The 11215-nt window shown below is 48.1% G+C and overlaps 1 long non-coding RNA gene across 2 annotated transcripts; it reads right to left on the reverse strand.

The window, feature by feature from the left end:
• Nucleotides 1-2645: 2645 nt before the first annotated feature.
• On the reverse strand, nt 2646-10325 carry LOC127461179 (uncharacterized). Of its 2 annotated transcripts, XR_007899980.1 has the most exons (5): nt 10201-10325; nt 7536-7622; nt 5505-5546; nt 2998-3215; nt 2646-2703 (listed from the first exon to the last, which is right to left on the reverse strand). It is a non-coding gene; the product is annotated as an uncharacterized LOC127461179 (long non-coding RNA). The 2 variants fall into 2 exon arrangements; XR_007899979.1 differs by lacking the exon at nt 2646-2703 and having other exon boundaries at nt 2938-3215.
• Between the last annotated feature and the right edge of the window lie 890 nt (nt 10326-11215).

The following is an 11215-nucleotide window of genomic DNA, read 5'->3' on the forward strand; positions in this document are numbered from 1 at the left end:
ATGGATGCCTCGTTAAACCTCCTGGGTGCAGATTGCTTGCCTCCATCTCACCCCGGAATGGTAAAGAGCTTTACATCACATCTGCCCACAGCGCCAAATTAATCACCAAATAAATTAAGCAACAGGGTAATCTTCGGTTGTGAGTCAAGAAAATGACTTGTACAAGAAATAAAACTGCAACAGAAAGAAACCTACCTGGGAAGCGTTAACAAAAACAGCAGCACTGGGTTGGGGGGGTTGTGTGTTTGTAGGAGAGGTGATGAACAAGATGCCAAGCTTCTGGAATTGATCTTGGATCAGGGTGGGTGCAGATATATCCCCCCCATCATCTGTCAGGGCAGTCACTGGGTTTTGCCTTCCCAGGAGAGCAGCACCTCAGCAAACAGTGCAACCAGCACTGGAACAACAAATTACAGGGGGGAAATCTTCCAGGAATATTTCCCTCTAAATCTGTAGCCTCCTGCCTCTCTCATTACTTCCAGCACAAATGCTTTCTGGAATTGCTTATCTTCTGCTGCCCTTTAGTCTTTTTAAACCACATGGACTGAGGGGATCTCATAGCCAGAATAATTCCCATTTTTCCTTCAGCAACTCATTAGCATAGCAAATCACTGACTGTGCACAGTTACAGCTCCAAGGAGGAATAATAGTTCCACCTACAAGAAAAATATTCTCAGAACTGATGTCAACTGCTTATATCTGTATCCATGTCATTCCTAAGAAAACAGATTTCAAGGCACAGGTTAGTGAAAGGGAGGGAGGATCTGGTGCTTCCAGCACAGAGCTGAGAATCCCAGGATCACTGAGGTTGGAAAACACCTCCCAGAGCTTTCAAGCCCAGCCTCTGCCCAATCCCCACCTTGTCCCCCAGCCCAGAGCACTGAGTGCCACGTCCACTTGTTCCCTGGACACCTCCAGGGATGGGGACTCCAAACCTCCCTGGCCCATCCCAATGCCTCACAACCCTATTTGTGAAGAAATTCCTCCTGATGTCCAACTTAAAAGAAGTCAAAGGGAATGAGATAATGGCAAAAGACCAGCTTCCACCTGAGAAGAATGAAGCCCGGGTGTCAACCAAGTCATTGGTGTCCAACCTAAGCCTTGTGTTAGCCACAGGTGAGAGCTCCAGCGGAACCATCCAGGGCGCATTTCCCACCCTGCCCTGTCTGGCCGTGGCCAAAAAGTGCACGAGCAGGGGTGTAAAAAGGTTATCCAGTGTCCCCTGATAGTGTTTGGGGCTTTTAGGACTTCCTGAGGCACGTGGGACTCCCAGGTATGGAGGCTTCCCACTCTGGCTCCATGTACCGGTGTAAGGTGGTCAAATCACCCCTTGGGTTTGAAATCCTGAGGGAGAGGACTGAGAAGAAATCATCCATGTTCTCCACTGCTGACAGACACCCCCGGGCTTAGCAGGGAGCCAGATCCTGCTGGAACACGGGGAGTTTGCTCTGGGACACACGGAATGCTGAGCCCCTGGATCCAGCTGTTTGCACTTCCTTTGGAATACAGCAGCAACCTGCCCACAGTGCTCTGAGCTGGAGTCAGTCCCTGCCTGGGCACCAGCACAGCTACAGGTATTTCAGGAATATCAGCACCAATCACCTCCAGCATTCAAAGCCTTTGAAGATTCACTAAGGTCTGAAGGTGTGAGGAGGGAGTTTCGGGATCACCATTCCAGCTTGGGACCAGAAATCCAATCCGAGTTCCTTTTCGGTCACATCCCACACCTCGTTAGATATTCCCGTTACAACCCCTCCTTCAAACGGCTCTTTGGTGAACCTGGGAGCCAAAAACTCCCCATAAAACCTCAATCAGCTCTTCGTGTTTGTACTGCAAACTGCCACGGGGTTTGCACAACAGCAAAGGCAAAATTTGGCTGTAATAAACAAGATGTTGTCTCTTAAACAGCCAGAATCCCTCCAGGAAGCCATAAAAACACTCGGTCTCTTTAAATCATCTGTACCACCAGATCATCTCCCAGATCAGCTCTATTAAGTGTGACCGTATAAAAAATAAATACTGCTTAGAATATTTGTTAGCTAAGAAATATTCACCTGTGGAGAAAATATTCCAAGTGTAATCCCGTAAATGTGAGATACTAATTTTCTTCACACTTCAGCAGTCTGAGGGAACACAGGGCCTGCCATCCCCTCAGTAACTAATGAAAGGCAAGTTATTTGTGTAGCCTGTGGACCTTACAAATAGATTGGATTTTATTTATTTTTTTTTTCAGGAGAAAAGGGAGATTTCTCTTTCTCTGGTTGTTTCATTTTAATTTTTGCAATTTTTGGCAAGAGCACCTTGAGCTGGGGATGACTGACTGTAGTTTGTCTAAAGCTAGATAAATGTGTGCTTTATGACCCTTCTCCCACCACCAGTATTGCATTTTAATGCCAGCATTACCCTTCATCTCAGCAACAGCTGAAATTGGGGCTTGCTAACAGCTCCAGAGAAGGAAAAAGAGTGATGGGATGAGTATAAATAGCTTTATTTTCCTGTATACACCTGTTTTGGAGGGACCAGGCACCATGAAAGGAACTGCTTTTTGGGAAACTCAGAATTTATACCCAAGTTCTGGTTCTTTCAGTAGTAGCAGACAACAGAGACAAAACTTTTCGTGCTTGCAGAGCTGTGTGTCCTGAGAAATCCGTAGAACCAAACCCAAAACTCCCTGTGACCCTGAGAACTTGCCTGTTGAGGGCTCTGCAGAAACAAAAGAGGCCACAGCACACTCAAACCCACAGCAAAGAGTCCTCCCTGCACAGGAAACAGCTCCCAGCCATTCCCACTTCCCCCCACAGCAGGAGGGAGCAGAGGAAAAAGCCACAGCCTCAGACAGAGTTAAAAAGCTCTTGGCCAAGGGATGAGCCATGAGCCAAGGTGTGTCAGAGCAGGACATTGGTGACCTCCTGAGGGATTTAATTCTGTGGGATCAGAGGCCTCTGTGGAAGGACTTTGCCCAATGGCCTCAAGAAATTTTCAGCAAAAACAAATGACCTGGGGAAATCGTGTTACACGGGGTGTTGGAGGTTGCTTTGGTAGCAGCAAGTGATTTTCAGAAGGATGGTCACAGCCACTCTCTAGCCAGTGTTTCCTCCTGCTCTGAGACTTTTCAAACACTGCCTGATGCTTTCTCATGTTCCCTTTTCCAAAACAGGCAGCAGAGAGTCCTTAATCCACCGACCCAACACACACAAATCACTGCACAGTCGTGTCTGTTTAAAAGAAAACACCAGTTCTTACAAGAACATCATTGCATGTCAAACTCCAATTGCAGTTTTGAAAGAGAGGACATTTATGCAGATCATATAATTTAGCAATAACACCAGTCTCACCACGTGCTGCCCTCTTTGAAGTTTAAAGCCTTTCCCTCTTGTCCTGCAAGGGCATGGAAGGATAGGACAAGGGGAAATGGCTTTAACCTGAAAGGGGGTGGATTTGGATTAGATATTGGGAAGAAATCCTTCCCTGTGAGGGTGGGGAGGCCCTGGCACAGGGTGCCCAGAGAAGCTGTGGCTGCCCCTGGATCCCTGGAAGTGTCCAAGGCCAGGTTGGATGGGGCTTGGAGTAACCTGGGACAGTGGAAGGTGTCCCTGCCTGTGGCAGGGGATGGCACTGAATGGGCTTTATGTCCCTTCCAACCCAAACCATTCTATGATTTTCCTCTTGAGAGGCAATGCAGGAGCTTTCATGGTTGCATGTGACCCAGGTAACACTCTGACTGAAATACTGCCCCTCTGGCACAGGTAACCCCATCAGAGGGTGAACAGCCCTCAGCTGTGAACATCTTTGTAATTGGACCTTCTACTCTGCTCCTGTCACAGAATTAACATGCTCTTTGTAGACAAAAAAAGACCAGAATTCATATATTCACTAGACCAGCTTGCAGTATTTCCCCTTTCAGTCATGCCAGGACCAACTTAGCTCAGTCAGTCTGAGTTCAGGAGTCACTGTGAAGCTGCAAACAGCCACCACACCAGCGGTCACTGGGGTAGGAAAAGCTTCACACCATGTTCTGCAGCTCTGGCACAGCTATTTATAGCCTCTGTGCAGTGGCTACTGTAAGGATTTGGGATTACATGTGATGTTTATAGTCCTGGATCAAGATAAAGATACGCTGGGAGCAGCTGGAAACTGCATTTCCAGTTTGTCTGCGTCCAGTAATTAAAATTCCAGCACATTATCCTTTGTAATTTATGTTCCAGGGTTCTGGAGGGATACTATATATGGACTGTGCTTTGCTGTGATGGTCTCGAGGCACAGGCAGGACAAGCCTCACTGGCAGGACAACTGTTATAGCTGGAAAAATTAGAAAAGCTTTGCTGGTTGTTAGTTGTTGGGTTTTTTTTAACTTTTGCTGCTTCTGCAGAGTTCAGACAAATTTGCACTCAAAAAACTCCCCTCACTGCTCTTATTACCCCAATTACTGCTACTAATAAATCCTGTCCAGACTGAAGCACCAGAAATAAAGATGTTTCTGTTATTTATTGTCAATCCCACCTCTCCCCTTGTTTCTCCAGAGAAGGAACATGTTTAGCCCAAAGACAACACCTTCAGGTGGGTGTAAGGTCGAGAGGAGGGAGGAGAAACTGTCCCGTTCTCTGCGACTGCAGCGAGCAGGACAAGGGCTTAAAATGAACAGGGATGATTCCAATTGGAAATCAGGACTGATTTTCTGATTGCAGGAATAGTTAAGCATTGGAATAGCCCGTGTGTGATGACAGATGCCACCATCCATGGAGACCTGCAAGGACAGGGAGCGTTTGGGTCGGAAGGGACCTTAAAGATCACCTCGTTCCACCTCCTGCTGCTAGCCCAGGGTGCTCCAAGCCCCGTCCAACCTGGCCTTGGACACTTCCAGGGATGAGGCAGCCACAGCTTCTCTGGGCAACCTGGGCCAGCTGGACCTGATTTGGGGCACTGGGGCAACAGCTGAGAGATTCCTCATGAAATTCATGGAAACAGATGCAACTCCTGAACCAGAGCAGCAGCGTTTTGCACTCAGGGTGAAGCAAGACACAAGGACTGCTGTGAGTTACTGCTGTCTTGAGCTTTTCAGGTAGATGGAAAATTACTCACTCTAAACATTTCTCCCAGATAATTGTGAATATGTCATTAAAACATTCAACTCAGAACATTATAAAGCTGAGGGAAATCATGGATGTTCTTTTGCACACGCATTGGTTGGGCACTGAAACTGTTTGCAGCAGAAAACTGAGGTACCTGCAAGGAAGATAAGACATGAGGGAAGGGCTGGAGCTGTGCCAGGGGAGGGTCAGGTTGGATCTCAGGAAAGGATTCTCCCCCCCAGAGTGTGGTTGGGCACTGACCAGGCTCCCCAGGGCAGTGGGCACAGCCCCAAGGCTGCCAGAGCTCCAGGAGGGTTTGGATGATCCTCTCAGGAACAGGATGGGATTGTTGGGGTGTCTGTGCAGGAGTTGGACTGGATGATCCTTGTGGATCCCTCCCAGCTCAGGATATTCTGTGAAGATAAGATCACTCACCTCCACAACCAGACTCAGGAAATCCTCAGAAAAACACCAGTTCTAAAACAATAATAAATAAGGTAAAAGGCAACAAAATAAGTGAGGCTGCTTAGAGTAAACCTGCCAGAAGTTTGAGAAGTTGATTTAATGGGCTGCATTTTAAAGGGCACAGTTTAATCATAGTCATTTTTATGAAGGGAAAAAGCTTTGGTTCACTCCATTTGTTTCTGTCAAATCCACTGTACCTCTCCGTGGTGATGGAATAAATGGTATTTAGTGAAGCTGCTAAAGCAGCCCCGTGTATTGAATTAACCCCACGCCGTGCTCAGGAACACGTCAGATCCTGCTCCAGCAGAGCACGTCAAATCACTATGGATTTGGGGTTATTTCTTGCCTGCTCCAAAATCCAAAGTGCTCCACAAGAGCACTGGGCTGAGCAGTTGTTTTGTTACCTGAACAGCAGCACTGATGAGGGGGAAAAGGCACAGCAATGTGAGGTGACAGCACTGAAGTGCTTCCTGCCCTCTCTCTGGGCTTTAGTTTATGACACTGAACCTGCTGGACTGGGTCAGGGTTCTCCCCCCGTGCTCAGGGAGGGAAAGGACATGACCTTTAGTGCTCGGTTTAGATGGAGCTGATGATCTCAGGGAAGATCCAGCCAGCACTCAGGTCAGCACTGAGTTCTGAGGTCCCTCAGCTCCCACAGACACGAGTGACAGTGACAGAAACCATCACATTCTGCAGAATCCCAGCAGAAAAAGGGGAAGTACCACCTGTCCAAAATCAGCTCCAAGTCAAACCACCATAAAGCAGGAAGGGGATATCTCCATCCAGAGTTCAGACACAACAGCTGCTCAATTGGATGTGGGAATATTTTAAAAGCATTATCCCTGTCTCCAGGAGGATCTCCCAGCTCTGATGTGCTATCCCAAGAGGGCATCACTATCATGAACCACAGCAAAGCTCCAAACTCTTTTTTCATGACATTCCTAAACTGTTTGCTCCACCCTGATTCATTTTAGGAAACCGATAAGACAGCTGTGAAAATACACCATGGAAAGCACTCTCGCATTACAAACCTGCTGGCAGAATTTGCACTATTTTTTTCCCTCCCAAGGGAATAAAGACTGTTGTTTATCCCACTTTTCAGAAGGCCTATGAACCAAAATGTAACCTGCCCCTCATTCCCACCACTGGCATTGCTCAGTAGGTGTGGACTGATGGAACATTTTGGCTCGTGAATCGGCAAAGCAGCTGCCTCTGAAACATGTGTGGGCTACACTGAAGAGTTTTTCTTATTATGAAAGGGGTGTGGGTCCTTCCTTTCATGAAAAGGCTCATCATTGTCACTGTTCTCTTCAGCATCTACTGTCACCACCACTGCACTTGTCATCTGACAGCTCCCTGTCAGCAGGAGATAGCTCTGGGTCTGCAGAGCTCGGGTTCTCACCCCACTGCAGCACTGGGAACACTTAAAGCCAGTTTTTTTCCGGAATTGTGTATCCTAAAGGCAGGAAAACAACCAAGCTGCAGTTTGCTGGGCCTGTTAACACTGTTGTGTTTGTACACCCTCCCCACAGCTCTGGTGCTGCACTCAAACATCCCATGCCCTGGTGCTGCTGGCAGTGCCATCGTGCTGGGGGTGATTCCCACCCCAGCACTGCCCGGGGTTCAGTGACAGATCCCTCTGCTGCAGACATTGGCACCCTGGGATGTGGCACAGGAATCCCAGGACCTCCTGAGTTGGAAAGGACCCACAAGGATTCAGCAAAGCCCAACTCCTGGCCCTGCACAGGCCACCCCAACAATCCCACCCTGTTCCTGAGAGCCTTGTCCAAACGCTCCCTGAGCCCTGGCAGCCTTGGGGCCGTGCCTACTGCCCTGGGAATCTGAATCTTCAGGACAAGTGACACTACAGACATCCTGGAGCTGAATTTACAGTGTTGGAAATGATGCTTTGATGCTAAAGCTCCTTTTGAAGGGTTTCCTCACTTCCACTCATCCCAGCTGGCTGTGAGCACTCACTATCCCAGTCCTTGCCCCTCTCACCTCTATTCCTGCAAGGATACTTCACAGCAGCCCACGCTCATTCCTTCCTCTTGGGGCAGATGTGATGCCTGCAGCCTGGCCCTGCAGCTGGGAACCAAAGTTTGGAAACGGACTTACAACTTAACCAGGAACCCTGGAGAGCTACAGATTGTTTCTGCTGCCACCAGACTCCCTGTGTGCTTCTGGCAAAAGATCCAGGAACATCTCCCACTTATCTGCACTGAAACGCATCCTGGGATGGGCAGGATGGGAAGGGCTCTCTGTCACAGCACTAAGGCCCTTCCACTGCTATTTTAGCCAGAAGCAGAGTGAGAGAAATGTTTGCCTGAAGTACATGTATCCCTTAGGATGCCAAAAAATATGGGATGTTGTTTCTGAATCACAGAATCACAGAACATCCTGAATTGGAAGGGATCCACAAGGATCATCCAGTCCAACCCCTGGCCCTGCACAGGACACCCCAACAATCCCACCCTGTGCCTGAGATCATTGTCCAAACGCTCCCTGAGCTCTGATCAAGGTCTGATCCCTGTGTCATCTTGCAGGGATCCTGAGAATTTGGGGATTGGCTGCTGAGGTGGAAGAGATGCACTAGGGGTGCTCTGCTGCTTTGTCCCTAGGAAGGATCTCCATGTGCAAGTCTCTCTGGGAATGCTGCTGCTTTCCTCAGCATCCCATCCCAGCTGCTTCTGAAGTCCACAGAGGGCTGTGAGGGAGTGGAAGCAGTGACAGTGTGGCTCGTGCCTCTCAGGAGCCTTTCTGGAGGTTTCTTCCTTCCCCAAGAGTGATGTGCCAGACCAAACCACCCAGTACACAACCAGTGACTGCCTGGCACTCCAGAAGGAGCTGAAGCCTGGAGAATTCAGGCCACCCTGGGAGCCCTTCAGCTCATGCCTAGAGCTTTCTCATGCCATTTTTCCATCATGAATATCTGTTGTGTAACAGCAGATGCTTTGCAGTTAATTTTTTTTTTTTTTTAAGGTAAGTCATATTTGAACGGAATCAAAAATAAGCAGGAGCTAAAATATCTGCAGTGCTGGGGCTGTGCCAAACACCCACAGATTCTGTACCCTGTACTCAAGCCTTGTCAAGTAGCTCAGCACATCTTTATTCTAATCATTTACTTTCATTTCATGCCTAACAGAGAATTGTCCTGATTACTCAAGCAAAGCACAGCAAGAAAAGCAGAGAAAACATTTGGTCAGCTTTGGGCTCCTGATGCTGCTGGTGGAGCTTGAGCTTCCACAGCCCCTTACAGTGAAAGATTTCGGGGTGTGTGCAGTGATCATGCAGCTCCTGACACTTCTTCCACTAAATCTTTTCACTCAGTGATCAGGTAAGTCCAAGAAGAGAGGCAGCAAGAGCTGCTGAAGGTTACAGAATGACTTGAGCAGCTGAGAAAGGCCAGGGGGTTGTAACTCTTTGGGCAGTGCAATTCCAGACAGGGTTTTGAGTCTTCGACCATTGACTGTCACCACCCTGACCATGGACATCCTGGGGGGGACAGCTCTGCATCCCTGCACAGACAGTGTATGGTTATGTGATAAAATCACAGATTCATGGAATTTCTAAGGTTGGAAAAGACCTTCAAGCTCATCAAGTCCAACCATCAATTCAGCATCACCACCATACCATGTGCTCAAGTGCCACATCCACTTGTTTTTGAACACTTCCAGGGATGGTGGCTCCACCACTGCCCTGGGCAGTCCATTCAAATGTTTTACAACCCCTTCCATGAAAATATTTTCTCTAATAACTAATGTAAACCTCCCCTGGCACAACTTGAAGCTGTTTCCTCTCGTTGTGTCGAAGGCAAAGGCACTCAGGCCACATTATAAAAATGAGCTTTATAGAACACTCATCTCACACACCCAAAGGAGCACAGAGGGAGATGGGCAGGCAGAGCCCCATGGACCTAATGAGGGGAACAGGGCCCCCAGCCCTGTCCTGCTCCTTGGTCAACCCTGGAAAAGGAGCTGCAGCATCCTTGGCTGTTGGGTGAGGGGATTTGGAGACCTCACCACCAGCATCGGGTCCCTGCAGCCTTCTGCTCACATTCCCAGGGGACCAGCATCACCATGGGAACATTTCTGAAGTCGTTAGAAAGAGTTCAGAAATCACTGTGCTAATGAGAATGGGCACAGAGTGTGAGGAGACTCCATCTAATGAAATCAGGTCTTCAGGAAACTTAATCATTAACAGAAGCCTGTGTGTTGTGAAGAGCTGAAGGGACTACTTCATTCCTGTCACCCAAACTGAGGGATCCACCAGTACTCCCTGGGCCATTTTCAGTGTGTAAAAACCAAACTGAACCAAAAACCCCACGTGGCTGCAGCACAATGCTGTGACCAAGGATGGTCACTGCACCTACAGCGAGGGTTGCTACATGGGATGTTGAGAAGGCATTAAAATTAAGTCCTCTGGCAGAGCCAGGGGAAAAAGAAGATGGCAAATTAAAAAAAAAGGTGGCAAAACCCCCCTAAAAGCCCCCAGGCAATGACAACAGCACCCTCCAGCTCTCAGCACAGCCACAGCCCTGGGGACGCCTGCTGTTGTAGCAGCAGGACCTGGTGCAGCTGAAGCTCTTTATTCCCCTTGGAGCTTCCTAATAATCTCTCTGCTGCAGTAACCACTCTAAACTCGTGAAAATATCAAAATGCAATACCTTCCTCCACTGCCTTTAATGCACTGGGGCATCAGCTCTTGTGCCCAGAGCAGCAGCTGGAGGGGAGAGACTGAACTTGGGTTTGCTCCTCTCCTGACCAAGAGCACATCAAAAATGCTCCCCTGGAGGAGGCTCTGCAAGTGGAGCTGCTCTTTGTATCCGCTCCAGTTTGGAATTCAGAATGTTTCTATCCTCAGTCTCCATGGCAGAAGGTCATAATACTTTTTCCAGCTCTCCTTTTGGAGCAAGGATCCCGCTCAGCAGCAACAGCCCCTCGCAGGGAACACCATCGACTTCTTGCTTGGGTTCATTGCTTTTATAATTTTGTGCTGTTGGATAATTCTTTCTGTTTAAGATTTTAGGAGCAAGTTTAAGGAGACAGACATGAATCTTTTTACAAGAAAGACTTTTAAGAAAGAACTAACTAGCTAGTGGAGGCAGTGCAGCCCCAAGGATGGCAACAGCAGAGAGCAGAGGAGCCAACATTTTCAGAAGTGTTCTGTATTTACCTCTTCTCTTGATGGCAACACAGTGGGCAGAGTTTTTTCCCCAGGGTTAAGGATGAGTCTTGAGAATGCAGGTAAGAGACCAGGAGGGTCCAGAGCTCTGTAAGGATGAGCTAACACACACACTCTACAGGTTTATAAAAACTGACTGCATGCACAAAGTATATAAAGAGTTTGCCTTGATTTTCAAGCCCATATGGCACCAGGACACTTCTCCCAGAGGTGTAGAAACACTCATCCAGGGGCATTCTGGGCTCTCAGATTTAGCAGGAAGCTTTCAAGCTGAGCCTGAATACTGAGAGTCACTGTAAAGGGCATGAGGGAACAATAGCACACAGGCAGCAAAGTTGGGCAAAGCATGAAACACAGTAAAAGTGAGTTTTAAGGACACGGAGATGGAAACAATCCAAGGGAACAATTCTTTTTCTACCAAGTAACCTCCTTGTATGCAAAATGAAAAGAATACATCTTTTCTTTGCCACTTGCAGAACAAAGACACTTGCCTTGAC

This window comes from Manacus candei, unplaced genomic scaffold, assembly GCF_025592945.1.
Source record: "Manacus candei isolate 608988 ecotype Guabito, Panama unplaced genomic scaffold, ASM2559294v1 h1tg000096l, whole genome shotgun sequence".
Classification (NCBI taxonomy): domain Eukaryota; kingdom Metazoa; phylum Chordata; class Aves; order Passeriformes; family Pipridae; genus Manacus; species Manacus candei.